Here is a 15,329-nt window from a genome sequence, read left to right on the forward strand (position 1 = left end):
CTGGGAACTGGATTGGCTGGCTGTATGGATGCTTGGGGCAGCTTGCTATTGGATAAGTATGCTGGAAAAAAGGATGTATAAAAGCCTGTGTAACTTCCTGCTCTGGGTGCAGGATTTGAGATTTTATTCTCCCTGTACCTTTTTGCAGCTGCAAATAAACTTTTCTGCTTCTCCACCCCGTTGTAATTATTGGGTGTAGCACACCGGGTAACGAACCAACTCAAGCTGTTGTTCAGCCTCTCGGCACTGGGTGCTGGCAACAAGAAGGCCCGTAAACAGACAGAATGTGATCTTGATTCTTTCTTTTGTATCTGTATAACTAGCTAAGTGATAAGAATACACCTACATTCTTAAAGTATAGGCCTTTGCAGATAGGCCTGAATATCTATATCCTAACAACCAGCAATGTGACCTGAGCGCAGCACAAGGAGTCACAACTCCTGGCGTTCTAATCTCAGGTCTGACGCTAACCATTTCTGGGTTTGTCCAGTCCTGGGCCCCACATGGTTCTGTTGACTGACCTCTACCCACCCCTGCTGCTATTACAGTCTTACGCCCCTACATAATTCTGCCATTGGACCTCAGTCCTGATCTGCCACCCCCCTCACTGTTATCACCCTGGGCCCACTGCGCCACTGAATTTCTATTTTAAATTATACATAAGCACTTATATTTAGGAAAGAAACAAAGTGGAGCAAAAGGTTGGTCTGTGATGATGCAGAATTCTCACCATTTCTTGCCAAGAATGACGCTGCTGGTGAAAGGGTCATATTTATTGTATACCGAATAGAACTGCATTAAAGGAACAGTAAGGGTGTCAGATTGGGCACTCCCAAATTGGGAAGTGCCAGAATTTAATTCTGCCCCCCTCTGCGTATGATACAGACTTTGATTACATGATCACATATTTTTTCCTATGGGACCCCTGCCTCATTCAGTGCACCAGATGGACAACACTCACTGAATGAAGCAGCTGATTGAGATTTCTGTTTATCTTGCCCCGTTTAGCATGTGGCCTCATGTCTACCAGCCAAACCCTGCGCTAAATGCAGAATTCTGAATTTCCTCCAAGGCTAACGGCTGAGTGCTCCACCAGCATTAATGGGTTTCTCTTCACAACACCTATGCAAGGCAGGGAGGTATAGTTTAGAGCCGGTCGGGAACCCACCAACAAAACATTTTTCCATGGATAAATGCTGATTGGTCGAAATGGAAACTTTGTGGGAAAACATTTTGTGCTTTTGAAAAAACATTGGACATTTTTTTTTAAAAAAAGCCCTGAAATAGTGGAAATGTCCTGTTGTGACATTTTTGCAACAAAAAGTTCCAATTCTGGGGGATTGAAATGTCTTTCATTTCAAAATTTGTCTTTTTTTTTATTTTAAATGGTTGACATGGAAAAAAATGTTGTTGAAATGATCAAAACAAAACACTTTGATTGACCCAATTTGGGATTTTCAGTTCACAAACATTTTCAAGACGTCGACTTTTCATCCCAGTTCGGGATGGGACCATTTTTTCGAAATCTTGAAAATGTTCCCAGGATGCGAAAACCATTTCCCACCCGGATGTAAAATTCCTAACCCTGCTGGCTTTCTAGGTCTTAGTGCAGAGCCTTAACCGTAAAACCATCCTTTCATTTTGTGTGCACCTCCACCTCATTCACCAGGCACCTTCCACCTTCAGCTGGAAATGAGGCAAGGGGCCTACGGAGAACGCCCTCATCCCTACACAGCCCTGCTTCTTTCACCTTCCATCCTGTGCACTGAGTGAGACAGGGGCCTGTTGAGAAAATAGCACATGATCATGTAACAAAGGACTGGATCACAACGCACATGCACAAGAGGGCAGAGTTTAGTGCTGTGGCTTATTACTCACCCCAATCTGGGTTGGTTTTTTTTCAGAGGGACAACAAAACGTACCTGCTTGACCCCAGGGCTAACCGGCTGCCAAATTTCTAGCTCCTGCTCAAAACCCCTAAGGTGCTAGAGCAGTGATTCTCAAACTTTTGTACTGGTGACCCCCTTCACACAGCAAACCTCTGAGTGTGACCCCCGCCCCCTTATAAATTAAAAACACTTTTTTATATATTTAACACTATTATAAATGCTGGAGGCAAAGCAGGGTTTGGGGTGGAGGCTGACAGCTCGTAACCCCCTCCCCCCCATGTAATTACCTCATGACCCTGTGAGAGGTCCCAACCCCCAGTTTGATTACCCCTGTGCTAGAGCTTGTAAAAAACAATTGGAAAACTGGATTACAAGCAACAAAGCCACTTATTGTCTCAGCTCATGTTCTCCAAAATGGCTGGTAAATGTTTCCAAACCAGTTTAGCCTGAGGTAGCAGAGACGACCAATGCCTGCCGATAGTGGGGGGCTGGCGGGGGGGGGGGGCAGACGGCAGCAAGCTTCAGCAGTGTTATAGAGCATGCTCACTACAAGCCAAGCAGCAAAATGGGGGGGGGGGCATGTGACCCTGCATACCCCCCTACCACCATGCAGCCCCTCTGTGAGGCCAGGAACAAGCATGGAATATTTTATCCCAAAGGGTTAAAATTGGGCAAAGTTATAAGCCACAGAAAACAAATGTGCTAGGCAACCTATAGGGCCGCACGCTAGATTAGACTTTCAGCCCATTTACGGGAAACCCGCGGCTTAGAGTAATGCTCTTGGCAATTACCTGTGATCAAAAGTGACAATTTGAATCATCTGAAATGCTCAGAGCTCCACTATCTCTTGTGACGCCTGCAGCTGGCCACAGAGCAGCTGAGAGGGAAACAATACAAGCAGTCAAGGCAGTGACAAGTTAGCTTTGGCTTTCAAATGAGAGCTCAGGTCTCTGGGGTTCTTTCGCTTGATCAGTACCATACTCTGCATGGCAGCACTTGTGTGTCAAATGCAGCCCTGGTGTAATGTCACTGATGGAGCTGGGTGGTAACAAGGCTAGATTTGGCCCTGTGTCTTCACTGCACTTTACAAACATTAGCCAATGAGCCCTGGATTGGCTGAGCACTGAGAGGTGGGTTTGTGGACAATGAAAAGCTCCAGGCCAGATATGGACCAATGCTCCGAAATGGGCTCCAAAACACTGGGCTGGACTCCCAACCAGATTTTGAACCCCCCAGGCCCAGTTCTCAGGCAGTGGGATCTGAGCAGCTTCACTTGCAGTAGCCTGAAGTAGGAGAATGCAACCTCCCTGCGGTTTGCTCCAGCTCATTATGAAGATGGGGGCCATTGATGAAATTCAGCTCCAGACCTGGGTTCAGATCTCAATCACCCTCCACATTCAGGGGTACTGAGATCTGGGTCTTTGGCTTGGGCCCACTAGCTAGGTTTTAGCTTGGCCAGGGTAGAGGGCTCAATCTACCTCACTCTGCTGCCTTTCCTGTCCCCTTCTCGCCCTAGTCTTTCAGCTGGGAATGCTGCCAGGTGTTTTTGGACATGACAGCTGTACAGTGCCGTGACCTTGTGGCCTTCAGTGTATCTTTTGCTTTCAGTTTAGAGGGAGAGTATAAAGAACCCCAGATAACAGCCTAGGGGCTTGTCAAGGTTTCTTCCCCACTCTGAACTCTAGGGTACAGATGTGGGGACCTGCATGAAAAAACCCCTAAACTTATTTTTACCAGCTTAGGTTAAAACTTCCCCAAGGTACAAACTATTTTACCTTTTGTCCCTGGACTTTATTGCTGCCACCACCAAGTGTCTAACAAATATAACAGGGAAAGAGCCCACTTGGAAACATCTTTTCCCCCCAAATCCCTCCAAGCCCTACACCCACTTTCCTGGGGAAGGCTTGATAAAAATCCTCACCAATTTGCATAGGTGAACACAGATCCAAACCCTTGGATCTTAAGAACAAGGAAAAAGCAATCAGGTTCTTAAAAGAAGAATTTTAATTAAAGAAAAAGTAAAAGAATCACCTCTGTAAAATCAGGATGGTAAATACCTTACAGGGTAATCAGATTCAAAACATAGAGAATCCCTCTAGGCTAAACCTTAAGTTACAAAAAACACAAAAACAGGAATATACATTCCATTCAGCACAACTTATTTTATCAGCCATTTAAACAAAACAGAATCTAATGCATAGAATCATAGAATATCAGGGTTGGAAGGGACCCCAGAAGGTCATCTAGTCCAACCCCCTGCTCAAAGCAGGACCAAGTCCCAGTTAAATCATCCCAGCCAGGGCTTTGTCAAGCCTGACCTTAAAAACCTCTAAGGAAGGAGATTCTACCACCTCCCTAGGTAACGCATTCCAGTGTTTCACCACCCTCTTAGTGAAAAAGTTTTTCCTAATATCCAATCTAAACCTCCCCCATTGCAACTTGAGACCATTACTCCTCGTTCTGTCATCTGCTACCATTGAGAACAGTCTAGAGCCATCCTCTTTGGAACCCCCTTTCAGGTAGTTGAAAGCAGCTATCAAATCCCCCCTCATTCTTCTCTTCTGCAGACTAAACAATCCCAGCTCCCTCAGCCTCTCCTCATAAGTCATGTGCTCTAGACCCCTAATCATTTCTGTTGCCCTTCGCTGGACTCTTTCCAATTTATCCACATCCTTCTTGTAGTGTGGGGCCCAAAACTGGACACAGTATTCCAGATGAGGCCTCACCAGTGTCGAATAGAGGGGAACGATCACGTCCCTCGATCTGCTCGCTATGCCCCTACTTATACATCCCAAAATGCCATTGGCCTTCTTGGCAACAAGGGCACACTGCTGACTCATATCCAGCTTCTCGTCCACTGTCACCCCTAGGTCCTTTTCCGCAGAACTGCTGCCTAGCCATTCGGTCCCTAGTCTGTAGCGGTGCATTGGATTCTTCCATCCTAAGTGCAGGACCCTGCACTTATCCTTATTGAACCTCATCAGATTTCTTTTGGCCCAATCCTCCAATTTGTCTAGGTCCTTCTGTATCCTATCCCTCCCCTCCAGCGTATCTACCACTCCTCCCAGTTTAGTATCATCCGCAAATTTGCTGAGAGTGCAATCCACACCATCCTCCAGATCATTTATGAAGATATTGAACAAAACGGGCCCCAGGACCGACCCCTGGGGCACTCCACTTGACACCGGCTGCCAACTAGACATGGAGCCATTGATCACTACCCGTTGAGCCCAACAATCTAGCCAGCTTTCTACCCACCTTATAGTGCATTCATCCAGCCCATACTTCCTTAACTTGCTGACAAGAATGCTGTGGGAGACCGTGTCAAAAGCTTTGCTAAAGTCAAGAAACAATACATCCACTGCTTTCCCTTCATCCACAGAACCAGTAATCTCATCATAAAAGGCGATTAGATTAGTCAGGCATGACCTTCCCTTGGTGAATCCATGCTGACTGTTCCTGATCACTTTCCTCTCCTCTAAGTGCTTCAGGATTGATTCTTTGAGGACCTGCTCCATGATTTTTCCAGGGACTGAGGTGAGGCTGACTGGCCTGTAGTTCCCAGGATCCTCCTTCTTCCCTTTTTTAAAGATGGGCACTACATTAGCCTTTTTCCAGTCATCCGGGACTTCCCCCGTTCGCCACGAGTTTTCAAAGATAATGGCCAAGGGCTCTGCAATCACAGCCGCCAATTCCTTCAGCACTCTCGGATGCAATTCGTCCGGCCCCATGGACTTGTGCACGTCCAGCTTTTCTAAATAGTCCCTAACCACCTCTATCTCTACAGAGGGCTGGCCATCTCTTCCCCATTTTGTGATGCCCAGCACAGCAGTCTGGGAGCTGACCTTGTTAGTGAAAACAGAGGCAAAAAAAAGCATTGAGTACATTAGCTTTTTCCACATCCTCTGTCACTAGGTTGCCTCCCTCATTCAGTAAGGGGCCCACACTTTCCTTGGCTTTCTTCTTGTTGCCAACATACCTGAAGAAACCCTTCTTGTTACTCTTGACATCTCTTGCTAGCTGCAGCTCCAGGTGCGATTTGGCCCTCCTGATATCTTTCCTACATGCCCGAGCAATATTTTTATACTCTTCCCTGGTCATATGTCCAACCTTCCACTCCTTGTAATCTAACTAGATTGCTTATTAACATATTATTATTGCATATCTAACTAGATTGCTTATTAACGCTTTACAGGAGTTCTGACCTGCATTCCTGCTCTGGTCCCGGCAAAAGACAACACAGACAGAGAGACCCTTTGTTCCCCCCCGCCCTCCAGCTTTGCAAGTATCTTGTCTCCTCATTGGTCATTTTGGTCAGGTGCCGGCGAGGTTGTCTTAGCTTCTTAACCCTTTACAGGTGAAAGGGTTTTTCCTCTGGCCAGGAGGGATTTAAAGGTGTTTACCCTTCCCTTTATATTTATGACAGGGCTAAGAAGAGACAGATTGGAGCCTCCCGGACAGGCTGCAAAGCTGGGATAACCAAGGAAGTGCAAAGCCTACCCTAGGTAAGCAGGTGAGGGGTGGGATCTGCCAGCTAACCAGGACAGACAGCGAAAATATGTTATTTTAATTTTCTCTCTTGCAAACCTGCCACCACCACAACCCACCTCCCACCCATCTTTCTTTCTCTTCATTGTTCCTCTCTCACTCTCCCAGCCTCTCCCCTCCACTTCTCCCATTTCTTTCTTGGCCTCCCTCTCTATTTCTCTCCCTCGCTTCATTCTCTCTCTCTGAAGATAATCTCTGGTGCCAGCATCCTGTGCAACCAAATAGTGGGGAAAGACTAACTTGTTTCCACATCAGGTCTGAAATGCTCCCCTTGACAATGCTGACAACTTCAGAAGGGACCACGGATTGGCTGATTTAGAGGTATCAAATGCCCCCTTTCCACACCAATGGACTCACATTGCCAATGTAAATGGACCCATGAATTTGCATCACTCTCCTGTGGACTAACTGTGAACTCAGACTTGGGCTTACATTAATCTTTTTTCAGAGTAACAGCCGTGTTAGTCTGTATTCGTAAAAAGAAAAGGAGTACTTGTGGCACCTTAGAGACTAACCAGTTTATCTGCGTCTAGCATCTTGGGGTCCTGATCCTGACTGTTGTTTGTAAGCACTACAACAGTGCAAATAACAAATGGTAACTAAGGGCTGCCAGCCCCTGCCCTGCTGGTCTGAAGCCAGAACTCTTTCTTTCTGTTCCGATGAGCCCACGTCCAACATTTCTCAGTGTGGCTCTGAGCAATTGTCCTGGGGTTTACAGACCCCATACTGAGCATAGACAGAGAGGAGAGTCTTTCCTATTTACAAGCAGGCACCTTGATCACACCTCCAGAACTGCCAGTCATGGAGACAAGCTCCCACCGCTGCAATTAATAGAGGAAACCAGGCCTGCTATAAAGGGGAGAGCACAGAGAAGGAAAAGGAGGCAGAAAGGCCTGGGTTAGCAAGAAAACAGCCAGGAGACTGAAAACCCTAAAAAGGAAGGGCTGATAGACTCATTTGGAGGTGAGGGTCCGAGACGCAGCTGACTGAGAACAAATGGGAAATGCAACCTAGATGGAGCTACTATGGGGTGGGTGCAAAACTGGTTGGAAAACCGTTCCCAGAGAGTAGTTATTGGTTCACAGTCATGCATAATGAGGGCATAATGAGTGGGGTCTCGCAGGGATAAGTTCTAGGTCCAGTTCTGTTCAATACATTCATCACTGATTTAGATAATGGCATAGAGAGTACACTTGTAAAGTTTGCGGATGATACCAAGCTGGGAGGGGTTGCAAGTGCTTTGGAGGATAGGATTAAAATTCAAAATGATCTGGACAAACTGGAGAAATGGTCTGAGGTAAATAGGATGAAATTCAATAAGGACAAATGCAAAGTACTCCACTTGGGAAGGAACAATCAGTTGCACACATACAAAATGGGAAATGACTGCCTAGGAAGGAGTACTGCGCAAAGGGATCTGGGGGTCATAGTAGATCGTAAGCTAAATGAGTCAACAGTTTAATGCTGTTGCAAAAAAAGCAAACATCATTCTGGGATGTATTAGCAGGAGCAAGACACGAGAAGTAATTCACGAGAAGTAACTACTAGGCGCTGATTAGGCCTCAACTGGAGTACTGTATCCAGTTCTAGGTGTCATATTTCAGGAAGGATGTGGACAATTGGAGAGAGTCCAGAGAAGATCAACAAAAATGATTAGAGGTCTAGAACAGAGGTTCTCAAACTGTGGTCTGTGGACCACCAGGGTTTGCGAGCTCCATTCAGGAGGTCCGTGGATAGGTCCCTCTAAGCCTAAGAGTACTCCCATTGAGTCTTAAGTAGCAAGCAGCATTAGGTTCAGTGCGGGTGCTGCTAGGTGTTTTGTAGGATAAATACCTTTTACTCTCCTTTCCAGTATCAGAAAATATTGTGTTAATATTTGCAATGACTCATAGATTTGTTTAGCATCTTAAAGCTGAGCTATGTGTGCAGATAATATGCACGCAAGAGGGATCGTTTATTATTAAGTTTTTTTTAATATGGTGCTTTTATCCAAAGTGTTTTACAATAGTTAGCTAATGGTACAAACAACATTTGGGAAGATCATTGCATGGTCCACCAAGACCCTCGCAATTTTCAAGTGGTCCGTGGGAAAAAAGTTTGCGTACCACTGGTCTAGAAAACATAATCTATGAGGGAAGATTGAAAAAATTGGGTTTGTTTAGTCTGGAAAAGAGAAGACTGAGGGGGGACATAACAGTTTTCAAGTATGTTACAAGGAAGAGGAAGAAAAGTTTTTCTTAACCTCTGAGGATAGGACAAGAAGCAATGGGCTTAAATTGCAGCAAGGGAGATTTAGGTTGAACATTAGGAAAAACTTCCTAACAGTCAGGGTAGTTAAGCACTGGAATAAATTGCCTAGGGAGGTTGTGGAATCTCCATCATTGGAAATTTTTAAGAGCAGGTTAGACAAACACCTGTCAGGGATGGTTTAGATGGTGCTGGTCCTGCCATGAGTGCAGGGGAGTGGACTAGATGACCTCTCAAGGTCCCTTCCAGTCCTATGATTCTGTGATACTCAGGAAGGTCAGTAAAGAGAAGGTGAGACCTCCACAGACCGTGCCAAGAAGCAGCAACCGCAGCAATAGTCTCCCTCAGGCCTGTTGCATCCAGAGGCAATGTGGAGCTTGTGAATCTGGGATGCAGAAGTAAGGCCAAACCCTCTGCTGGTGTTAAACCCCCTCATTTAAATCCCAGTTTCCAGGAGATGTCAACTCTAATGTTTTTTGCAATAGAGATTGGATGCGGGGAGATACCAAAAAGAAGCTTAAAAAGGAACAATTTCATTTGTAATGAAAAAAATCTTTTGCCAGTGTGTGACCACAGCACAGTAGCCTTAATATAAATAAGAATCAAGCTCAGATGTTTCTCTACATTCCAGTGAGTCAGCTATTGACATTATTGACACTGTGGTGGACAGGGGATAGTTGGCATTCCCTTGAGTAAGGTTTTTTAGTTGAGAAATGGGTTTTTGTAAAAATTAAATTTGTTCATTTTTCTACTACTAATTGAAATGACAAATTGGGGGGGGGGGGTTGAAGTTTCCAAATTCCCACTCTATTTTTTTTTAAATATTCTCCTCCTTTTTCACCATGGGGGGAGGGGGAATGGGTAACTATGTTAAGAGAAAATGAAAGAAAACACACTGTTTTCTCTCACTTAATAGAGAAGTGAGAGAAAGTGTGAGAAAATGTTTTTTCTCCGTCTGACCTTCCACTAGAAACTTGTGAAGAGAGAAAGCTGTTTCCCTCACTGTTTTCACACTTTTAAAAGAGTTCACACATTTCCAGTGGAAGAAAATAAGCCATAGCAGAGAAAGGCAGGAGCAAAAACCAAATATTCTACATGAAAATTTTCAAAACAAAATGAAAATTCTCAGTGTGAATTATTTTTTTGTTAGAAAAACAGGGGGAAAGTGCAAGGTTCTGAATGAACTGAAAATAGTTGAGGATGTACATTTTTTGCAAAAAATTGCCAACCAAATCTCAACCTGCTGTAATCAAATCTTGCCTCCCCATCTCCTCCCTGAGGAGGTATGGATCTTGATACAGAAATAATTGCCCTTTAGTGGACTGGGAGGAACAAGCCTTTGAGACTGTATGTACAGTGGCATCATATTGCAGGGCTGAAGCCTACACTGCAGTAAAAAACCTGCACCACCAAGTCTCAGAGCCAGGGCCAGTTGACTCAGGCTTGCAGAGCTTGGGATGTAGGGTTAAAAATTGCTGTATAGGCATTCAGGCTCAGTCTGGAGCCTGGGCTCTGAGGCCCTCCCCACTCACAGCCATCTAGGGCTCGGGTCCTATGTGCTTCCCACGTCAGATTGATTTGTATGTGGATGGAAGGGAGGCTCGGGCTCAAACTGAGTTAGTGTCCAGGGTAGACAGACCCTCAGGGGTTTAGGCCTTTCGTTCCAAGGCAGCACTGGCGAATACAATGTTGAATACAGAGTTCGGTTCTGGACCTCTTCCCTCAGGCAGGGGCTGACAACCTGAAGAGGATTCAGGGAGAACTAAACAAATGAATGGAAGGGATGGATTAGAGGGGACAGAGCAAGAGACCTCAATGGGCCTTGGGGAGGAAGCCAATTCTGCGAAGCTCCTCACACAAAGGGAGTGTCCAGGACCTGAGTGAAGGTCAGAGGCGAAGGCTGGGGGAGGTCAACAGGGCCAATTCTAACATGATGCAGTTCCTGTCCATAGGGACCAGAATCAGGCCAGGCAGATACTCGATGAGGCACAATCTTGATGGCTCTATTAAATCCCCCCCGCCTTTTTTTTCGTACCAGCTAGGCTAGAAATGGGACTTTGAGGGGGGGATTAGAACTAGCAGATGGAGGTGCCTGGGGACATGAGGCATGGGGATGCCTGTCAGAGGAGAAGAGGGACAGGGTGCTAAGGCTGATACAGCAGCAAGGGTGGGGGACATGAGAGAGGAGACCAAGTTCAAAGCATAGGCAAGAGCTGTATGAAACACGTCCTGAAAGGCAGACACCAGGAGTCTGAACTCAGTGGATGGCAGAACTGAGAGCCAGTGACATGACCCAGCTGGCACGGGGTGCGGTTTTTGAAGCAATGAACAGGAGAGCTGATCTGGCTAACGGCAGCAGCAGAGCCGGGCTGGAGTTAGGTGTGGTTTTTATGGTGAAGTCCAAAGGAAAACAGAGTAGGGAAAGACACCGAGAGTTGGAACGGGGGCAAATCCCCAGTGTGGACAAAGGAGCTCAGTGGGGCGGGATCTGTGCCTTTTCCTATTTTCAGGGAAGTCCACAGCACACTTATGGGTGCTAAATAAAATGAGACTGGCTGGTTTCGGTAGAGAGGGTGGGTACAGGAGCTGACATGTGTGGACATGAAGGTTAGGGTAGGTCGGCACAATAACCTAATAGGCCTCTTCTGTCTGTAATGTTTCTGATTGATGAAGTCAGCTGTAGGTCACGAAAGCTTATGCTCAAATAAATTTGTTAGTCTCTAAGGTACCACAAGTACTCCTTTTCTTTTTGCGGATACAGACTAACACGGCTGCTACTCTGAAATCTGATTCTTCTGTTCCTCACCTGTCATGTTAGGTCAATCAGAAGCCTGGCTGATCAGCAGTGCTGCAGGATCCTCCCACCAGTGTCTGGAAGGCTCCCAGGGAGAAGGCCACCCACCTTCAAACCCTCATCATCGGCCCAGAAACTGACACCAACGTGACCCTGAACGTCAGTGGCCAGAAATCCCTGTGCCTAGAAGTCAATCCCTGTAACACGGTCAATCAGATCAAGGAGCAGATCATGCAGGAGAGGAAGTTTGGTGGCTCAGGATCCATCAGGCTGCTGTATGGGAACCAGGAACTGCAGGGCCTAAAGACCCTGGGCCAGCATGGAGTGAAGAGCTCAGCTACCCTGTTCAACATCCACAAAATGCCCTGGGGGATAAGCCACCACAGCGTGTTAAAGGCAACATGGGAGAGAGCAGTTGATGAAATTAAAGCAAATTGCTTAAATTAATCTTAAATGCTTAAATTAATCTGTGTTCTGATCTTAGCACCAGTGATTGTGCTTAGTTTTAGAAGTTGAGCAGCTGTGTGAGCATTAAAAGACACAGACAATGAATAAAGGATTTTTAAAGGGGCTGGATTTCTTTTCTTCCATTCATGTTCTGGTTTTCAATTCCTTAATCTTTTCTGGGCTTGTCCTGTCCTGGGCCCCACATGGTTCTGTTGGGTGACCTCTACCCACCCCAGCTGCTATTACAGTCTAACGCCCTTATATATCTCAGTCCTGACCTACCACCCCCTCACTGTTATCACCTGGGCCCACTGTACCACTGCATTTCTATTTTAAATTATACACAAGAAATAATATTTAGGGAAGAAACAAAATGGAGCAAAATGTTGGTCTGTGATGATGCAGGATTTTTGCCTTGTCAAGAATTATGCTGCTGGTGAAAGGATGATATTTACTGTATACCGAATATAACTGCATTACAGGAAGACTAAGGGTGTCAGATTGGGCACTCCCAAATTGGGAAGTGCCAGAATTAATTCTGCCCCCCCTCTGCATATGATACAGTCTTCGATTACATGATCACATCTTTTTTCTTATGGGACCCCTGCCCCCTTCAGTGCACCAGATGGACAACTTTCACTAAATGAAGCAGCTGGTCAAGATTTCTGTTTATCTTTCTCTATTTAACATGTGGCCTCATGTCTACCAGCCAAACCCTGCACTAAATGCAGAATTTGAATTTTCTCCAGGGCTGCTGAGTGCTCTACCAGCATTAGCAGGTTTCTCTTCACAACATCTATGCAAGGCATGAAGGTATTGCTTCGAGCTAGTTGGGGACTCACCAACAAAACACTTTTCCACGGATAAATGCTGACTGGTCGAAATGGAAACTTTTTGTGGGAAAACGTCTTGTGCTTTTGAAAAAACATTGGTCAAAAAAAAAAATTAAAAAGCCTTGAAATAGTGGAAATGTCCCAGTGTGACATTTTTGCACCAAAAAGTTCCAATTCTGGGGGGTTGAAATGACTTTTTATTTTAAATTTAAAGTGTTGAAATGGAAAAAATGGTTTTGAAATTATCAAAACAAAATATTTTCATAGATTCATAGATATTTAGGTCAGAAGGGACCATTATGATCATCTAGTCCGACCTCCTGCACAACGCAGGCCACAGAATTTCACCCACCACTCCTACAAAAAAACCTCACACCTATATCTGTGCTATTGAAGTCCTCAAATCGTAGTTTAAAGACTTCAAGGAGCAGAGAATCCTCCAGCAAGTGACCCGTGCCCCATGCTACAGAGGAAGGCGAAAAACCTCCAGGGCCTCTTCCAATCTGCCCTGGAGGAAAATTCCTTCCTGACCCCAAATATGGCGATCAGCTAAACCCTGAGCATATGGGCAAGATTCATCAGCCAGATACGACAGAAAATTCTTTCCTGGGTAACTCGGATCTCACCCCATCTAATAGCCCATCACAGGCCATTGGGCCTATTTACCATGAATATTTAATTACCAAAACCATGTTATCCCATCATACCATCTCCTCCATAAACTTATCGAGTTTAATCTTAAAGCCAGATAGATCTTTTGCCCCCATTGCTTCCCTTGGAAGGCTATTCCAAAACTTCACTCCTCTGATGGTTAAAAACCTTCGTCTAATTTCTAGTCTAAATTTCCTAGTGGCCAGTTTATATCCATTTGTTCTTGTGTCCACATTGATACTGAGCTTAAATAATTCCTCTCCCTCTCTGGTATTTATCCCTCTGATATATTTATAGAGAGCAATCATATCTCCCCTCAACCTTCTTTTAGTTAGGCTAAACAAGCCAAGCTCCCTGAGTCTCCTTTCATAAGACAAAAAGAAAAGGAGTACTTGTGGCACCTTAGAGACTAACCAATTTATTTGAGCATAAGCTTTTGTGAGCTACAGCTCACTTCATGCATCCGATGAAGTGAGCTGTAGCTCACAAAAGCTTATGCTCAAATAAATTGGTTAGTCTCTAAGGTGCCACAAGTACTCCTTTTCTTTTTGCGAATACAGACTAACACGGCTGTTACTCTGAAACCTTTCATAAGACCAGTTTTCCATTCCTCGGATCATCCTAGTAGCCCTTCTCTGTACCTGTTCCAGTTTGAATTCATCCTTCTTAAACATGGGTTTCATTGACCCAAATTTTCATTGACCCAAACCACTTTTTTGGATTTTCAGTTCACAAACATTTTCAAGACGTCGACTTTTCGTTCCAGTTTGGGATGGGATGATTTTTTTGAAATCTTGAAAATGTTCCCAGGATGCGAAAACCATTTCGCTCCCGGATGTAAAATTCCTAACCTTGCTGGCTTTCTAGGTCTTAGTGCAGAGCCTTAACCGTAAAACCATCCTTTCATTTTGTGTGCACCTCCACCTCATTCACCAGGCACCTTCCACCTTCAGCTGGAAATGAGGCAAGGGGCCTACGGAGAACGCCCTCATTCCTACACAGCCCTGCTTCTTTCACCTTCCATCCTGTGCACTGAGTGAGACAGGGGCCTGTTGAGAAAATAGCGCATGATCATGTAACAAAGGACTGGATCACAACGCACATGCACAAGGGGGCAGAGTTTAGTGCTGTGGCTTATTACCCACCCCAATCTGGGTTGTTTTTTTTTCAGAGGGACAACAAAAGGTACCTGCTTGACCCCAGGGCTAACCGGCTACCAAATTTCTAGTTCCTGCTCCAAACCCCTAAGGTGCTAGAGAGCTTAAAAACAAAAACAATTGGAAAACTGGATTACAAGCGACAAAGCCACTTATTGTCTCAGCTCATGTTCTCCAAAATGGCTGGTAACTGTTTCCAAACCAGTGTAAACCAAGGCTGCAGAGACAACCTGTGCCTGCCGATCGGGGTGGGGGGGTGGTGTAGAGGGCCACCAAACTTCCCCTCCAGCATGATCCACTTCTTGATCTGATCGACTGTGTTGTGGAGATCGGCTTCCAGGCACAGTGATTTCTGGCTACTGAAGATGTTCAGGGTCACTTTGGTATCAGTTTCTGTGCCTGCCAATTGGGGGTGGGGAGCAGAGTGAGGGCAGGCAGCTTCAGCAGTGTTATAGATCATGCTCAGTACAAGCAAGCAATAAATTGGGGGGGGCATGTGACCCTGCATGAACCCCGTGCGCCCCCTCTGCGAGGCCGGGAACAAGCATGGAATATTTTATTGCAAAGGGTTAAAATTTGGCAGTTATAAGCCACTGAAAACAAATGAATTTCTTGGCAACCGATAGGGCCGCACACTGGATTCGACGTTCAGCCCATTTACAGGAAACCCGCGGCTTAGAGTAATGCTGTTGGCAAGTAGCTGTGATCAAAGGTGACAATTTGAGTCATCTGAAATCCCCAGAGCTCCAATGTCTCTTGTGAT

At 45.5% G+C, this 15,329-nt stretch overlaps 1 long non-coding RNA gene across 1 annotated transcript; it reads left to right on the plus strand.

Moving 5' to 3' along the window:
- The first annotated feature begins 6,323 nt into the window (after positions 1-6,323).
- LOC122466357 lies at positions 6,324-12,049 on the plus strand. The gene is made up of 2 exons (XR_006291785.1): positions 6,324-6,394; positions 11,503-12,049. It is a non-coding gene; the product is annotated as an uncharacterized LOC122466357 (long non-coding RNA).
- Positions 12,050-15,329: the final 3,280 nt, after the last annotated feature.

The sequence above is a fragment of the Chelonia mydas genome, chromosome 6 (genome assembly GCF_015237465.2).
Source record: "Chelonia mydas isolate rCheMyd1 chromosome 6, rCheMyd1.pri.v2, whole genome shotgun sequence".
Taxonomy (NCBI): Eukaryota; Metazoa; Chordata; order Testudines; family Cheloniidae; genus Chelonia; species Chelonia mydas.